The sequence below is a fragment of the Agelaius tricolor genome, unplaced genomic scaffold (assembly GCF_023055355.1).
Source record: "Agelaius tricolor isolate 1412-34295 unplaced genomic scaffold, bAgeTri1.0.p SCAF_12, whole genome shotgun sequence".
Taxonomy (NCBI): domain Eukaryota; kingdom Metazoa; phylum Chordata; class Aves; order Passeriformes; family Icteridae; genus Agelaius; species Agelaius tricolor.
Window position 1 is genome coordinate 3687384 of NW_027269272.1, and position 10002 is coordinate 3697385.

General features: G+C 48.3%; 1 protein-coding gene across 1 annotated transcript in view; it reads right to left on the reverse strand.

Moving 5' to 3' along the window:
- PIK3CB (phosphatidylinositol-4,5-bisphosphate 3-kinase catalytic subunit beta) overlaps nucleotides 1-6676 on the reverse strand; it is a 92210-nt gene extending 85534 nt beyond the window's left edge. Inside the window, exons 1-2 of the mRNA XM_071437153.1 lie at nucleotides 6607-6676; nucleotides 3674-3758 (exon numbers count right to left, since the gene is read on the reverse strand). The gene's annotated coding sequence lies outside the window, so the exon portion shown is untranslated. The remainder of the gene's footprint in view (nucleotides 1-3673; nucleotides 3759-6606) is intronic.
- Nucleotides 6677-10002: the final 3326 nt, after the last annotated feature.

Consider the following 10002-nt stretch of genomic DNA (forward strand, 5'->3'; position numbering starts at 1 on the left):
GTGTTGGGCCAGCCCCTCGTTCTGCTGCCCTGCCATCTCCAGTAGGTTCTGCATCCGTGGCACAAGGAGCCCAAATTGTTTATTTCTCCAGCTCTCATTAACCTCTGACTGCTCTGTTGGAATCAGGAGACCAGTTCAAATATCTTCTTACAGTTGCTGCTAAATTGTAACTGTTTGAAAAGATTAAGTGTGACAGGTCAGAGAGAGGAACAAAGAGTTTTATTCATGGAGAATCTTACTAGCCTTCAAAGCCAGTCATATGAGAAATATATGAATACATAGGTTTTTATAGCTTGTGCCTAAATTAGAAACAAGATCAGAAACCTCAACGGCCCTCATGAACTCCTTCCTGTTTCCCCATGCTCTCCTATTCATTTTGGATGACACACTGTCCCCCTTTATTCCTCTTCCTCCCCTTGTCCCTCCTTGTCCCTTGTCACCCCTCTCTGCACATCCGGCTCTGTGACTCTGCGCTCACTTGTGCTGCACTCAGAGAAGAGCACCCCAAGATCTGCCACTCTGGAAATCTGGGAATTGCCAGCTGTGAATGTCCCATCTTGCCTCCCCCAGAGAAGCAAAGTGAGTATGAAGCCAGACTCCAGCCCTCCTTAACAAGGGATGTTCAAATACGCTTCACAGCAAGGTAAGAAACAAGCAATTTAATGTGGTATGTGACAAAAAAAAAAAAAACTGGCAAAGCAAAATTCCCAAGGAAAAAGGCCATTTCCTCACCCTCTGGCTTTGGAACTAGACCAGGATAAGCTAAGTGGGTGAGGCAGAAGTGCTGGCCATTTGACCACCTCGACAGGGGGAAAGAAAAAAGGAAAAAAAAAAAAAAAGAGGAAAAAAAAGGCAGAAAACAAGTGAAAAGTGTTTGCACATGAATCCTTAGGGCCATCCAAACTGGGAAGGTATGCTAGAAACCAGTTCTGCTTCCAGGATTAAGGTTTTGAAGTCAACAATGGCAATCATTTCTGGAGATATAGTAAAATAGAGATTGTGCCTTTTGACTCAGAGAGAACAGAGAGCAAGAGACAAACTTCTGGCTGGACAAAAAACTCTTCCTGCAAGAACAACCACCCCTGAAAGAGGTAAAGAGAGCAACAGCAGCTGCTTTGATTTACACTGATGTCACAGAACAGAACTGGAACCAGCCAGTATCTCTAAGTGGTACCAATTGCTCCATCAGTGGGTCTAAACAAGTTAACAGCCTCAGAAGACTGCAATCTCCCTTCTATACAGGAAAGGAAAATCGTTTCTTTTAGAGGAACTCAGAATTTCTCAACCCTAATTCATCTTCTAAAACAGGAAATCCCTGCCAGCACAGGTGGAACTGGCTGGTAACACACTGGCTGTGCAGCTGGGGAATGAAAAATGGGATTTCCGTGCTCCCAGCTCACCCACCAAAACCAGAGCAAGTAAAACAGGCAGCTGAAAAGAAGAATGCAAGTGAAAAAACTGAGAGGGGAATTTAGGAAGTCACTAGGTCATTCCTAAGAAAATTCCCTGCAGCGTTAAGGATGGTTGGAGCCCTTCTGAGGAAGCAGCCCTCACTGAGAGCTGAGCATTATGGCAAAGGAAACTCATCCAAATCTGTATTTCAGGAACCAAAGTCGAGAGGACACTCTGCTGCCTTCTGAAAGAGCCCTGTAATGTGCATGGACAAGTCCAGCTTCCCTCAGCCATCCCTTTGTTCTCTGTAATTGCTATGTTTAAATACAGTTTACACTCTTACTCACTGGACCACATCACAGAAGATGAATGCCAGCATAGACATTTCTTTGCCATTGAAATGTTACTTGATTTAAAAGTCAAGACAATAAATAGCCATTTCTTTTTGATACTTACAGCATTATAATTGTGGAGGCATGTAGAAAAGAGGGATATAAGCAATTATTTACATTGCTACACATTTCTGTCTGTCTAATTGAAGCCAAAAGACTTGGAGACAGGTGAAGATAACACAGGTGCTTGTAGGGTATTCCCTGCACTCTGCTCTGAGCACCAGGGCTGTGCTTAAGTTCAGCTTAGGATAAACAGTATTTTTCATGACAGTTTTTTTTTTTAATTTTTTATTTACAAACAACCTGGTTTAGTGGAATTTGTCCCTGCCCATGGCTGGGGAGTCAGAACTAGGTGATCTCTAAGGTTCTGTGAGGTCCCTTCCATCCCAGGCCATCCTGTGATGCTGTGACTGGATGGCATCAAGCACCACAGAACCACCTGTATCACAAGACAGATTTCAGAGAAACTAAAAAAACATTGTGTCTCAAACAAAACCAACTAAGACAAACAGTAGCACCCAAGCTTTGTTTAGACTAGGGGAAGTCCAGCAAGGCAGTGATAAAAGAGCTGTCAGGGTGGGGTACTGCAAGGTGTGTTTTCACCAGAGGAGCAGTGCTCTCAGTGTACAACAGCCACAGGAAGTGACCCTCACTCTCTGATGTGCCAGACCAAGTGGGTAACAAGCAAAACCAGATTAATTTACTTGAACTACAAGTACACACTCAACACTTGCTCACTGGGGGAAAAGATAAATATACTTACTATTAATAAAAATAACACTAGGAGAGCATGACACTTTTTCCTACACACACACAAGTTCTCTCTATTTAGACTATTACAAGGCTAACTTTTCTCACCCATGCATTTCAGTCAATATAACAGGTTACTTTCTCAGGAGTTTGTATTTCATTGCCCCATTTTGACAGGCCATTGAGCCCACAGGACACTGCTGGAGTCCATATGGTTTTGGACTGCACAGCAAAGCAGGCCATGCTTGGAAATGCCCTGAATACATGCAGAGGAGGCAGAAAAACGAGCAAGGTCACTCAGCTGGGCTTTCATTTCAGCCTGGATGCCATGTTCCAGCAAGAACACACATTCTCCAGAGCAAGCATCAGGCAGAGCCACAGAAGCTCAGGGGCTCACAATTCAGGGCTGCCACGTGCACTGGCAGTGCCACTCAGAGCTCTGAGCAACCTGCACAGGAGCTGCTCCAAAATGTGCACGTGCTCTCCAGCAGCCCCACAGCCATCCCCAGGCTGCTACACTCAATATTGAAGGTAAATGTATAGGAACAACTGAAAACTATTTTCCTCCTGGCCTACTAGTGAAGTGCTTAATTGAAGAAGACAAAGATTTAACAGGCGTGTTCTTCCCCTTAAGATGGATTGGTAAAACACAGAATTTAACGTTAGGTAACTGCAGAAGTGAGATAATGTCATGATGTTTTGCTTTCTACAAGATAAAAGGAAAACCCTGGTTGCTAAATTAAGAGAGGAAATGATTTTAAATAAATATCTTAACTTCCTGGCAAATTACAAGGTTTAGGTCAGCTCTAAAAGGAATTCGTGTCAGCTAGAATAAGACATCTATGTGAAAGATTAATGAGAATGAAAACCAACCTCTTAAAAAAGTAGAAGTAATGCTTGTTGAATTTATCATCACCTGTAAGACTGGTTATGTTAATAATCCTTCATGTTATGCCAGGTAGACTGAAAATAATTAATAGCTCACAACCTTCCCACAGAAGTTTCAGTGCCAATGTTGTTTTGACTGTTGACAATAAATACAAAGTATAATCCCAAATATTTAGGCCTTCAACATAAACTCCTTATATCTGAGCAACTTCCATGGAAAGTTAATAAGAAATCTACCAGTTCAGCATTACCTGTGAGTTCCTGGATCACAGCCTCAGCAGGGAATTTCAGCCTCACTGTTCACAGCTCCTCAATGAAGTCCACTGTGCTCACAACCTGGAGAGGCAGATCTGATGTTACACCCAGGGCTCCACAGCTGAGCTCTGCTGAGCCACCAGCAACGCTCAGGAGTCAGAGGTGAGAACCAGGGTGCTGCCAAAGCCTGGCTGATTGTGCTGCTCAGGGCTGCTGTGAAATCCTCAGGGCTCTTTGTCCCACGTGCAAGCTCTTTCACAGCTGTGGAACAATGCTCACCTCAAAGCAGCAACAAGGAACGTCTGCGAGGACACAGCACCGTGAGAGAGGGTGGAGAGGAAGAGAAGGAAATGGAGAATAAAGCAAAAGATGGAAGGGAGGAAGGTTGTTTATACGCTTACAAAATCTCTAAAATAGTCACAGCCCAGAGAGATGCAGGTGGCAAACTGATCTCATTAGAGAAACCACAATGGTTCAGAGACAAGGATTCGTTCGTTTCTGCCAGGATCCTGTTTCCAGCACTGCTCATACCCAGATGCTGCACAGGAAGGTTCCCAGCCACACTGTTTGACAGACTTTAATGTGATTCCTGAAGGGCAAGCCAGAAATATTTGGCTAAAATTCATTGCCAAGTTAGACAACCACTACACAAGGAAGAAATAAAATCTGCTATATAGAACAAGACACCCATGGTTATCAAGTTTAGAACCCACTCATGGCATTTTTCCTTGGAAACAGCACTTGGTGCAGCACACAGCATCCCTGCAGAATTTCCACAGCCAAAATACTCTGACACAGGCCTCAGAAGTGTGAGAAATAAGCCTGGCTGCTCACTGCTCTGTTAGCCTAGGAACTGGGCAACTGGTGTGCAACCAGCACCAATGCACTGAGGCGTGCAAGGACTGCAGTATGCACCTGCAGCATGCAGACTTTTGGGGCAAAGCAGAAAGATTTACACATCCACCCACTCCTAGGGAAGGGAGTGCCCCATCAGGATAACGCAGCAGTCAGTGCTTCACTCATGGATGCTGTCGAGGCAAGAAATGGACAAGACTGACTGCCTTCATTCCTCATCTCTCCATTAATACTGGATCTTAGGAAATGCTGCTCAGGGCTAGTCAAAAAACTCTCTTCATGATGTTTTTCTATTGAAAATTGTGTGTTTGTCCTTGGGGGGGGGGGAAAGGGCCTTCCCATTAAAGGCCCTCACTCTGTGTAGTATTTAATTTCTAAAAACACCAAGACCTACTATGTTTTTGTTTTCAACAAAACTTTGTTTTTGAAGTGGTGCCTCACCGGAGCTGTGGTTCAGTTGCCAGAGCACACCTCCCACAAGGTGTGAGATCATTCAGAGAGGAGGTGATGACACCACTGAGGAGATGCAGCCTGGCCAGGGAAGCCAGGCTGCAGCTGAGTCAAAGCTGTCAATCAAAAAGTATTCACAATTTTAGAAAGTTTATTGCAAACTTTGACAAAAGCAATGTGTTTCGCTTTAAATTCTTCTGCAAAATAATGTATTTGGTGATCATGTCTGTTCCTCACCATTTCTGGGCACTCCTGAAGTGCCACTCATAAAAGTGGAGTGAGCAGGACACTGGGGGCTCCAGCAACAGCAGCCATACCCATCACTGCCAGCCAGACTCCTTCCATGCCTGGGGATGGCAAGGGGATTCTTCCCCTCCTCAAGCATCTCAGCTCCAGTATCTGGACACTCATTGCCCAGAGGGACTGGGCTCCCAGGGAATGCTCTGACAACGTCAAAGATTAACTCACTGACCCTCATGTTTAATGTACAAAAACTCTTACAGGAACTCTGCATGTAAGCCTTTAACATAGACTCTGATCCGAGGGCAATGGACAGCCCTAAGAGCAAATCCTGGTGCCTCGGCAGCTGCCTGAGCTCTCTGAGGGGATGTGAGGGCTCCGAGAAGCAACCCAAGAGCACACAAGCCATTGCAATCAAGGCTCCACTCTTATCAGACCCCTCCCGGTCTGCTCGAGCTTTACCAGATCACTGACCTCCCTCGTGTCACAATTGCCAGTAAAATACAAAAGCCTGAAACTGAAAACACCTCCGGTCTACCAAGAACCCACCCCGAAGGACAAAGTCACTGATAATGCTGAGCCCAGCTCACAGGATGAGACGCTGATTGTCTCAGTGCTCTAAGTGAGCAGCTTAATTGGAACAGAAAAACAGGGTGATGAATCACAGCTAAGGAAAGCACCTTGCTGAGGAAGACAGACAACATCGACGCTTTACATCATTAAAAAAATTTGAGGTTACTCTTTAGGACAGCACACATGGAAAACATTTCAGGACAAAAGATGAAATGTTGTTTAATTGGTGAATTCTTGCCTTTAACAGGTCTGACACATGCTGGCGGCAGGAGGTGTGAGCCTCAGACACGCTGCCAGCCACACTTCCCCGCTCCCTGCAGCTGCCAGACCTCGCTGAGGTTTGAAAGTTTCCCAGCGGGAGGCCCTGTTCCCTTTGCTTTCTGGTAAATTAGCCACTGTAGTTACATCTCCTTGCTGGGTTTGATTTCGTTTTTTCTTCTTTCTTCTGCTTTTTTTTTTAATTATTTTTTTTTCCTGGTTTCTTTTTGATGCACTAACATCTGATCTCACTCAATCCTAACCCCTCTTCTCATCTCCTCACCCCGAAAAGAGACCCCAGAAGCACCCTAGGGAGTGGGGATTCACCTGGGACTGGGGTGATTGTCACAGCACGGGAAGCACCAGCAGCGACAGCGAGGGGACGCGCCCGAGTCCGGCCCCGGCAGCGGGCAGCGGGCAGGAGCGCCGGGGGCTGCGGGCGGTGCCGGGCCCGGGGCAGGGCCGGGAGCGCTCTGCCGTGGCTCCCGCTCCTGGCCAGGGGTCGGGGGAGGTCACAAAAGCAGCAAAGCAACAACGCGAGCCGCGCTCCTACCGGGGCCGTGCCTCCCGCAGCCTCGCACCGACAGCGTGTCCCCGGCACCGCCGGCACGGCCCGCCCCGCCCCAGGGCCGCCGCCTCTTCCTCCCGCCGTGCCGCGGCCCGGCCCCGAGCCGCCCTCAGCCACCCCGCGGGGCTCGGCACGGCCCGGCCCGGCCCCGAGCCGCCCTCAGCCACCCCGCGGGGCTCGGCATGGCCGGCCCGGGGCAGGGCGGCTCGCACGGCCCGCTCCTCTGCCGCTGCCGCCCGCACAGCTCCTCCTCACCCCGGGCACGGGCATTTCCCGGGGCACCGCTGTCCACCGGCCACTGCCACCACCACTGGCACCGCCACACACAGCCTGGCAGTGCCCCGGAGCCACGCTGTGCTTTTGGCCCGGGCAGAGGAGCAGGCAGCCCCCTCAGTTCACAAGCATAATCTTTTCAGCCATGACTTTGCACTTGGTAGTGAAATACTGAGTCATGCCAAATGTTACCCAGCTGTTCCTTTATCTCCTTCTCTGGGGAAAGGTGATTACTGCAGTAAATCCGCTGGTTTCTTTCACGCCAGCCTCGGTTTTCTCGGAGGGAAAGCAGCAGGTAACGTGGGGGATGTGGGGGATGCAGGGCCCGGCTCTGCCACTGCCAGCCGAGGCCACTGCTTCCTTCCACCCTTCTCCTCCTCCTCCTCCTCAGGCAGCTCCCAGCATGGCCTGCAGCCAGCCAGCCAGCCACCCACGGGGCCTGCCTTCCTCACAAACACCACACCTGCCACAGAAACTGCTGTGGGAGCCCTGCAGGCTGACACGGGCATCCCACAGGCACACCCTGCGTCACCGGGGATGCTCTGCCCTGCCCAGCCCAGCTCCAGTCCACAGCAGAAACCAGCTGCCCACACAGATGTCTGGCTGACCTCCAGCTGAAAAAGGCCTTCACTCTACTCCTCACTTCAGCAGCACCTTGTGCCAGCCTTCCCCAGGTTCAGGCCACTGCTTGGAAGATGACATTCTGACAAATCAAAACCTGTAAATTCAGGTGCAGAGGTGACAGATGTGCAAACCCAGTCATCACACCTGGCCATGTGTCAGGGGGTGAAGCACAGAGCTCTGCAGCTCGGACCCGGGGGGAGAGCCAGGGCATCTGCCAGCACACATGGGGCATATAAAAGCTAAAAGGAGGACAGCAAGCAGACCCTACAGGAGGAGTGGCTTCCACTGCTGAACCAAAGGCAAGCGCGGTCTCTAAGAAAAGCCTGAATCCAAAAAATGCCCTAGTAGGAGACCTGGAACATCCTACAGGGCAAGCTGATTGCATTCCTGTTTTATTGTCTGCCATAAGCAGCAAGCAAGTGTTCAGCAGCAAAGAAACTTGAGTTAATGATCTTTTGTAAATTTTAGTACTTGCAAGAAAGGTTTAACAAGAATTTTCAAACCTGCAAAGTTGGAATATATGCTAAAAGCATGGCAACATTACACATTTGAAGCCTGACATTCTTTTAATGCATGGTATGGGCAATAACTTGCAATGAACAGTAGCAACTCCAGACCCTCTCCTACAGCTGTGCTAGCCACAAATAAGGTTCTGAGCAGGGCAGAAAAACCAATGTCACAGAACAAAGGAACCTGAAGTGCCCTCCCCCTGGAATTCCCTTTTCTAGGCTCCTCTCTTTGCACATGAATGTGCTTTGGGGATCCTCAGTGCCAGATCTCTTCCCTGCCCCTGTCCTGTGGAAGGAGTAGAGCTGTCCCTCCCAGTGACACAGAACAAAGCCCAGGTTGCAGCAGTTCCTTTTCATTTCTTGCAGGGTGCTGGTTCCCTCCCCTTGGGCAAGCATCTGTGCCCACCAGTTACATCATGTTGCATGTTGCAACCTCACCCTCACCTGTGGAGGAGAGCTTGGGGCACTCTGTGCACACAGCTTCCATCTGGAGTCACAGGAACTGGGAAGTCAAAGTTCAGCCCCAATTTTACCTGGCACAAACCCACACCACACGAAGACACCCCCTTCCTTTGCCCACTTGTGGTGCTCTCTGCATGGCCCCTGCCCTCCCACCACTGCCAGCTCCTTTCCCACTGCACATGTGGGATGAGTGAACTTACCCATGCCAAAACACAGTGTTGGCTTCTTTTCCCAATGTACTTGTGACTTCTTAACAACTGCTTCCTCAAGGAGAAGGGATATGTTCAGCTGTTTTTTTTTTTCAACACAGAAGGTACAGTATGTAGTTCTGTATCTAGAAGTAGTGGTTCAATAATCTGAATTGAGGCATCCTCCAGGCACCTCTCCTAACACCCGTATGGATCAATGGCAGATGTGATGAAAACCCAAGCACTGAGAAGGAACAACTAGGAAAAACAGTCAGGACCTTGGGAAGTGTTTTGCACCAGTAATTCTCAGTGGCTGTGGGTGCTTTTGAGTTTATATCTGCATCAGAATTTACAGCTTTGGAGGCACAGTTCTCCATGACTGACTTTTGCCAGCACTTTATCAGTAGCTTTTATGGCATGTGTAGGTCAAACCCTGCTTTGAAAGGACTCTGCTTCCTTTGGACATTCTGGTATGACCATCTATGTCAAGGGAGCCCATGTGTCAAATTTCAGAGAACAACGAGCAGCAAGGCACTGCTGGCTCTAATTCTTCACTGAGTGTTCCTGAGATAGTTCCTTAATCCAAATTTCCAATTTCCTCCCACAGAGCATGGCCAACACTTTCGTTTTTCCACCCTCCTCCAGCCACCCCTGTACAGATGATGCTGTCCAAGTAAGGCTGTTCCCTATGCACTGAACGCAGCTGTGGCACCTCAGCATCACCTGAAAGGGTACAAATAGGTACCAAGCTACTGCAGAGCCAAATCCCACTTGCTCACTTTCTTGCCCTTGCCATGAAGGAATCCTGTTGGTATGTCCACTGGCATAGCTGGATTTTTCAGCCTGCAGACAGCTTGTCTGCCCAGCCTAACTTACAGACTCCTGGCCAAGGTTTCATCTCACCTTATCAGTGTATTCAGCATTCTTCAGATCCTGACTACCCAGCCCCTCCCTCTCTGCTTCCCAGGATCCCTTTGTATTCTTGTCCTTATCTAGTGTTGCCTTTTATCCTTCTTGCTTTTTCTTTTTACTATCATTTCTCACCACACACCTTGAGAAGGGTGAGTTTCCTGGAAGAAGGCTTATGGAAAAGATCTTGCCTCCCTATCTGAGCAAGCAAGGGAGCCAGGAGCTATTTACATATTTTCTGATAAGCAGTGAGAATGTCCTGATGGTCCTGTGAAGTCCACAAGGAATTGGTTTCATGCTGTTCTGCATTTTCTGCTTGTCTATGCTTGCCCAATTCTAATGAACTAACAGTATTAAAGATATTTCACATATTGCTATAACATTATTTGGAGGAGAAAACAGTATCACCATCTTGA